We start from the raw sequence: 8522 nt of genomic DNA on the forward strand, positions 1-8522 counted from the left end.
TAAAATTACTTATGAAAAAAGTTAAAAAGAAATAAAAATGTCGTTCGCGCATAAATCAAAAAGTACACATTTTTTATTATAGTGTGTATATTTTTATTTTTATGGTAATAAAATTCCTTTAAAAAGAATTTTAAAATAGCTAAATTGAACAAATATTGGCAGAGACAAGCATTCATAATCATTCTCCTTAATACCTAGGATAGGAGAGTATTGTAATAGGGTCCAAAACATTGCAGAGTCATATGCAGTGGAAATGACGAAAATCGAAAACTAATTTAATTCTCTACAAAATAAAAAAAGAGTAGTCTAAATCGGTCCAGTATTAGCAGAGATACGGCATATTGAATATATATATTTATTTTTTCCCCCTATTTGGTTATTTCTGACATACAGGGGGGTTACCTATGGATTACCTATGGATACTATCCTATTCTAACCAGTGTCGGGATTCAAATTTCATTTCGTCAAAGAAATAAAATTCTGTTTACATAGAAACCTGTTCACTTCAATTTTATTGGTTTTGCAAAATCTATAAATCTCTCGGAACATTCCAGATGTTCTTTTGAATGATAATTAAATTACCTAATAATGTAAACTTAAAAAAAAGAAAAAATAAGCTTTATCAAGCAAATACTAATAAAGATACAGCACGGTATTACTGTACCGGTCTTAGCTGGCTGGCAAGGCAGTAAGGAAAGTCGTATGAGTGGACAAGCCAAGTAATTAAAAATTAATAACAGTCTAAATAAATTAGCAATAAGTAATCTCAAGATTCATTATTATACATCATAATAGTTACAGCTTTCTTGTTATAAATTTAATTGGATAAAGTGTATTCTGATGATTATTATTTTAAGAAATAATAATTTTTTAACTATCAAGTAAACTAACGATAAAATTAAAAAAACTTTATTGAATATAAAGATTTGATTAAAACATAATAAAAACAACGATTTGAACTTGAATGGTGAAAACCAATCCCTTACTATGCCCTACTCTTCCTTAACAACCAACCGATTCACTTCTATCCTACAAAAAAAAACCTTGGAGTCACCTTCGACCAACACCTCTCCTGGAATAATCATTTTCCCCAAATCCATAACTGTACTCAAACAATTCCTATGATTCCGTGATTCCATTCCTCAGAATACCCGCCAGTTCGTAGTATCCTCTCTCGTTTCCCCCAACTTCGACTACGATTCCTTGGTCTATGCAGGGCTATCCGCTGGAGTGGAGACTGAAGAGACTCATGAATTGCTTTGTAAGATTTATCTTTGGGTTTCCAAGGCGCTCTCAAGTCTCCAGCTGGTATACCGAGTTGAAGTGGTTCTATCCAACCTCCCGAACGCGGTATCTCCTTGGTGTTTTCCTATTCCAAGTTCTTAAAATCAAAAAACCTACCTATATCCTTGATCTCCCACTCTTCGTTCATCCATCCATTTCTTAATAACCAGATCCCAACCGATTGATTTATATATGCCCTCCTATAGAACCGCCTCCTTCAGCAAATCCTTCTACCACTACCTTCGTCATTCGTGCCACCTTCTTCTGGAATTCTTTTCCTATCTGCATTCACCAATCCTCACTCATTCATTTCTTTAAACATACCCTATTCCTTCACTTATTGAATAACCAAACATCCCCATAATTGTGAACAATATAAATAAGCATATATTGATTTATATTACAAACAGCAGTTAAGCCAAGATCTCGATGTAATTTCATTTTCCTTACTGGAAACTTGTAAATGCTTGCTAGACAAAAATCTTAATGTATGAACCATGTATTTATTTTCAGGGGGTATATGTCTCAAAATAAAATAATTTTTTCTATTAAATAAATCAATTGGTATCCTTATTTAGTCTCAACACTGTTTATTACATTAATAGTACAGCGTTTAGGCCAAATCGGTCATCTTCAAGGACAATCTAACAATATTATACCAATAAAAATTGAAAAAAATGATATTTAAAATATTTTTTTTCATTTCATTTCAATAAAACATAAAAAATGGTAAGGCGGTTATTAAAAATATAAGAACAATTTTTCAAGTTATTGTAGGAACAAAGCAGTTGACTGTAGCTGTCAAATCATTTTTTAAATTATTTTTCTTTTGGATGAAATGTATCAGTATTTTTTATGAAATCAATCACATTCCTCATCACGAGTCACGATCCAACATTCTATCACACCACTACGAATCTCTCAGGGCATAAAATACTAACCAAAAAGCCCTGGGACACGATCTGATAAACCATTTAACGCTCCAACTAATCCCAGGAAAGGATCTTTAATTTCTCACGACTTATAATGCAATATCATCAAATGTTACTAAATCCCCAATAAAGAAGAAATGTCCTTCAATTTCAATCTGCTTATTTTCAATTCATTTTAGAATAGTTGTTCCTTTTTTGTGTTTTATATACGACTTATATTCTAGAAAAAAAATATATTCTACACTACCACTTCGTATTCAGAAAATTACACTTTGTCACGCAACAATTACAGGCAACACATTGAGGGCACTGGAGTAGAAACAATTTCAACAAGCGTTGTCTAGATCTCTCCATCTTCTGTTATTCTTAATCCAAGGGTCTTCGCTTTAAGTATGAGGTATCACTACCACACATGCATCATACCAATCATAATTCTCTTAAGGGGTTTACTCCAACCAATGGAGCTTAGAACTTTTCTCCAAAGGATCTCCCCTGAAGTAATGCAAGAATCTAAACTCGCACCACAACTGTAAATTATTTACACAAATGAAAGAAATAATAGTCCTAACACTATAGTAGCTAAAACGGCAATCATTACAAGAAATCATAAGTCTACAGAAATCGCAAAAAGGCCTCTCATTAGATCAATCAAAAAATATTTTTTATTATAACGAATGCCAAAATATTTGATTACTTAAATAAATCAATTTGCATCCACATTAAGTCCCAACACTCTACCATTTCATTAACAGTCCAAGGTTTCGGCCTCGAGGAGAAAGAATTAATAGCTTTTATTATACATTCGTTTGTAACAATTTTAACATCAACATTATTATTAATAATTTAACATACCTTAAACATAAGCTTGCACCTCTTATTTAATTACTTAAAAAAGTCTATCAGGATTGATATATAAAATTCTTTGTTTAAATTGTTCAGTTGACTATACAAGTGAAACTAAGCAACTGCTGGGTGATAGAATGTATCAACACAGAAATGATTTAAGAAATAACGAGAAGAATAAAATAGCACTAGTGCAGTATTTTTAATTATGAAGATCCTCAATAGAAAAATACTAGTGTCTATTTATATATCAGAGAACACCAATTATACAGTGAATTTTAAAACAGATACTAATATATTAAGAACTTTGAACCAACACAATGCCGAAATTTTAAGAAAATTAATTTATGAAAAATATGGGTCAATTTTATGTTACTATTTACAATTAATTTTAATAATAAAAGAAATAAAATTTAGACCATAATGCAATTTGAAATAAATTAATTATAAGCCTGACTTGAATGTATGGAAGGTTAAAAATATTTTGTTTATATGACAGTTGATAGTGGATTAAGTTGATCAAAAATTAAAAGTTTAAAAATTGATGAAATTGTGATAAAATATATAACAATGGATTTCAATGGTTCATTCATGAATAAGCGTAAGGGTAGCTATTAGTTTAACTATACCTAATTTATGCCCTCTTCTGCCACTAATAAATAATAAAACTTATAAAAGATGAACTGAGAAGTAGGATAGGAAAATTGAGCAGTCTTCTAATATTTTATAGAATATATGATAGTGATATAGGAACACCACTCCCTGGGGGACTTGAATGGGGCGGGTCCAACCGGGAAGGATGGCCTTTTTTGTGTATCTTTCCTGAGGTCGTGACATGTCATACATCCAACAACTTCTCGCTATTTTTTTTTTTTCGTACCCTCATATTGAAATAAATAATAATGAAGTGCAAAAGAAAAAAGTTACCATGCTTCCTTCTTAAAAAAAAAAAAAGTAGGAGTTTAGTGTTTTACGCCGTATTCCAAATTTAGGTGCTTTTTAAATATTGCTCGATTTAACTATATTGTCTCCTCTTTCCGTTTTAAGCAAATATTTCAAAAGTGATATAGAAACATCGCTTCCTGGGGGGGTCTTAATGGGGCGGGTACGGCTGCTTAGTATAGCTTTTTTTGTGTTTGAGATTATGACATGTCGTAAATCGACCAACATATTCACTATAAGTATCTCTTTCAAACTAAGGAAAAGTAAGATTACCACGGAGGTCGAGAGGGGCGGGTTTCACGCCGTTCTCCAATTTAAATTTTATTTTGTTATTGCTATAAATTTCGTATTTTAAAATTTCTTAAGGTGTAAACAATGAATATAAATGTTGAACCTAAACAGAATACGACAGTTTAACGAAGTCGTAATGCAATAGGTAATGTTCCGTCGTCTCGATTTTTCCCATCCTAATCGAATGCCTCTTTTTTTTCTTTTTTCCTCCTTTAGTTATCCATGACATTATTTAATATTTTGTATTTATCTGTGGCCATTTACTAAGACCATACTAAGGACCATTTAATTGTACATTGACATGGCGAGTTTAGAGTCGTTTTATTAGAAAATCGAAAAAATGTAAAAAAACATTGATTGCCAGTCGACTAGTCAGTCGATTTTAGCGAAAACGTTGCTGTTACATCCCAGGCAAAGATCTGTCACATATATGTTATTTCTGTTTCTTACGACTTTCTGTTTTTGAGCTAGCCTATTTACAAACCATTTTGCAAGACACTGTTTTTTGGACTTGGCGGACCATAAAACATTTATTTCTATCGAAATCTTAAATTCAATCTAAATTTTTACTTTTAGTAAAATATGGTTGTTAAAATCAAGAAAAGTATCTCTAGTAAATTTTTATTTTGTCACTTCTCAATTATAAAATGAACTAATATATATTATTAACTTTGAATAACTAAAAGATGCCTTCTCAAATATATTTTATGTGATAACACATAGAAATAGTAGACAGGCAAATAACTCCTCTGATACAATAACTATACTGATTTTTTTACACATGGACCCTACTGGACTTAAGCCTATCCGATTTTTGCTGCTAAAAATTCTTATAAACAAAGAAATAGACTATGTTAATGCACAAAAATATTTTGTTTTTCGTGAAATAGCACAATTAAACACAAATTCACTAAAATAAAAATAACTTGAGAACAAAAGAACACTGAAAAGCACGTTTTCCACCTCGGGAGAAATCTTCTTCTGAAACTTCTTAAACACAATCTGGGTGAGTTAGCACAGAGTATTGTTGCTTCACAGCTGATGATCAGACCACTAAATTTCCTGTTTGTCAATGAATTTTTGTATGTTTATTCAATCCAAAAAGAAATTGTATTTAAGCTTAAACTGAGTTAAAAGTTTATGTTCTATCATTTGCAACCCAATAGTATAATATTTAAAGTCTATGCAATAGTATTAAAGACTTGTGGTACCTTTAAACTTTTATGGATAAGAAATCCTGCTAGAAAGAATATAGATAAACTTAATTTCAATCAAAAGAAATTTAAGAAACGAAAAATCACAAATTTGACAATAAAAATTATTTTTGAATTAACAATCTGAAAAAACCCACTCAATCATTGAGACATTGTTAAAAGATAACTTTATCGAAATGTAGACAACTGTATTGAAAACAGAACTAGATGATTTTAAAAATTGTAAACAACTCTTTTAATGAAAAATTCGATGTATACTGATAATAATAGGAGTTGTGGAATAGTTTAATTAAAATAGCGTATTGTATAAATAAAATGTAGAAATATCTTCCCAATAAGAGACAGCAACTGTTGAGCAGTAAACTGTTGATTCAAATGTTGACTTATTTCATCAATCCTGACCTACTTATCTTTTTAAACAGTGCATCAAATTTCTTTCTAATCCAGGGCAACTCTCCTTCAATTTATCTATAACCATACCAATTTAATTATCTGTTTAATATAATTATCTATTTTTTAATATATTTATTTCTTTTTTAAATATTTATTACTTCTATTTTAACGAATTTATTATTTTGAATGCATATATTTGAGTTGCGTTTTTAAATTTTAACTAAATCTTACTTATGTGCTTAGATTTTTATTTGTATTGCTATGATATTCAATTATTTTACTATTATTATTTGAAATTGTAATTTTATATCATATTTCCTAAAGAGGAAAACAAATATTTTGAGTTAAGGGAAAAATTTATATATAGAAAAATAATACTAATAAACAAAAATATATATAAGAATAAAAAAAAAAATCATCATTTATTTTAAATTAACTTTAGTATGCCTGAACATTATAAGTTTCAAAAAGCAATTGTTTTGCTAGATAAAATTATGCTGCGTATAAATTAACCCAATGCAGTTGAGCAGTAGACCTTTTTCAATAAAGTGTTTCTCTTCACTCAAATTAATTGTCATAATAAAATTAATTAACTAGATATTCTCGAAGTATTGTAGAGAGAATCGTAAAAAGAAATGACCCATAAGCTTCAGAACTACTATAAATCATATTAGGAAATAAGCATCTAAGTACGTTTAATTCTCTTCTTTACAGCACCGAGAGACATTAAAAAATTATATAATTTTAAATATTTTTTTTACCTGTTCTACACAATCAATGAAAAATGTTTATGGAATAAAAGCTGCATAAAAAATGTCACTAGATTAAACTTCAACAGAAATTAATATGGCACTCTTAATATACAGAGAATGGCTGATTCATAGTAACTAGACTGTGGTATTACTAACAGAAGCTTACACAGCGCAACAGGTGCCACTCTCGCAGCCATTACCGAAGTGGAAACACCAATTTATGTAACTGAAATCTGGTTCGCGGTAACAAGATATTATTATCAACATGGCATCGATCTTTAAAAATAAAAATACCTTATTTTAAATAATGGAAATAACTAAATAAAATAACATTATTAATCAAGTTATAGAAATATGTTGTGAATATAAACAATAAGCGGGAAGCTGGTCGGGTTTCGACAGGAGCGTAGGAAAGGTTATACATAAGGCGTTGTGAAATAGCTATCCAAGAGGCAGTGACTTGGACTTACCAAACCGAGTGCTGTCCTAACTGCCGCCTCGACCAGACTGAGCCGGAGTCGGCCCTCTCTAGTAGTCGCTGTAGGGGGGTGGTTCACCATTCAGCTCTTCGTCGGTCGATACCTTATCAAGGCTCCTAGAGAGGAACGAGAAACTAAGATAATAACTACTTTTGTTTACCATTGATATTTGTGGGATGTAAGTATACAAGCAGAATACAATATGCCCTTGAAAAATATTATTCTCGGATCAGCATTATAAGGTAAAATCCGAATTCTTTAGTACTATGTAAATACAGTGTACGGACATCCTTCTTTAACGGAAAACCTTCTTAACGGAATATCCATTAAGGTCACGACCAACAAAATATAACTTTAATACACATGACACCTTCCTTTCCGGACGCGGTCACCCAGTTAGTTTCCCGTCAGCACTTTTCACTCCTTTATAAAGGACAAAAGACATCTAATATGTATCTAGGAACTCCTGATTCAAGAATTAAATTTGTGAGTCATTCATTTTGGGAAAAAAATTATTATTACATAAAACAGTTTTTTCCCGAATATATTAGAGCTTTAACGAAAATTTATTTTGAATAAAAAGTATACATTACTCTATTTCAAATTAACGTCAATGCCAAATAACTGCGAAAATATACTTATTTAGAAAGTTTATTTATTACAATAAATAAATTAATTAATAAAATAAATAAAACGAAAAAAACTAACATTTTCTTTTTTTTCAGAACATACATAATTAGTAAGTATTAAAGTATTCATTCTAAGGATTAATTTTAGTCCCTTTTTTTTTTTTCTTTGTATTTATATCTTCTCCAGATTTATAGAATATTTATTTTATATATTATATATGATAACTATTAAAATATTTTTAATATAAATTATATTATATTATACTCTTTCTTTATATTTGTATTATAAATATTTTTTTAAATTTTATTTATATTTATAACTGTATATAAAATACACCAAGTAAATTTGATGTAATATCATAATGGCATGGTACAAGCATGTAGATAAACTAAACCCATTGGTAGCACTCTAATTATTATAAATATAGAGGGAATATTTAATATTTATATCTGGACGAACATGGAATTCTCATACAAGATTGAAAAAACAGGAAACTGCTCGTCGGTTCAGACTATCATATTATTATTATTCGGCGTATAACACTAACTAGACAAACAGTCTAAACATCCAACGAATTATAAAAGACTCATTTATATGACTATAATAATGGCTATCTAGACTCAAGGGATTGAGCTTTAGGGCTCTATTAAACTATCAAATCCCTCTCGTATTGAATCCTTACAACTTAAAATCCTTAAAATCAAAAAAAAAAGTCATTAAAAAAATCAAGTCTTCCATCAGAACCTCAATGTTACATATTCT

The 8522-nt window shown here is 29.8% G+C and overlaps 1 protein-coding gene across 1 annotated transcript in view; it reads right to left on the reverse strand.

Annotated features, from left to right (window-relative positions):
* The window catches only part of LOC106685093 (ABC transporter G family member 23), a 207867-nt gene extending 200689 nt beyond the window's left edge, over positions 1-7178 (reverse strand). The window contains exon 1 of the mRNA XM_014427586.3: positions 7122-7178. The gene's annotated coding sequence lies outside the window, so the exon portion shown is untranslated. The remainder of the gene's footprint in view (positions 1-7121) is intronic.
* Positions 7179-8522: the final 1344 nt, after the last annotated feature.

The sequence above is a fragment of the Halyomorpha halys genome, unplaced genomic scaffold (assembly GCF_000696795.3).
Source record: "Halyomorpha halys isolate HHAL.00 unplaced genomic scaffold, Hhal_1.1 Scaffold657.1, whole genome shotgun sequence".
NCBI lineage: Eukaryota > Metazoa > Arthropoda > Insecta > Hemiptera > Pentatomidae > Halyomorpha > Halyomorpha halys.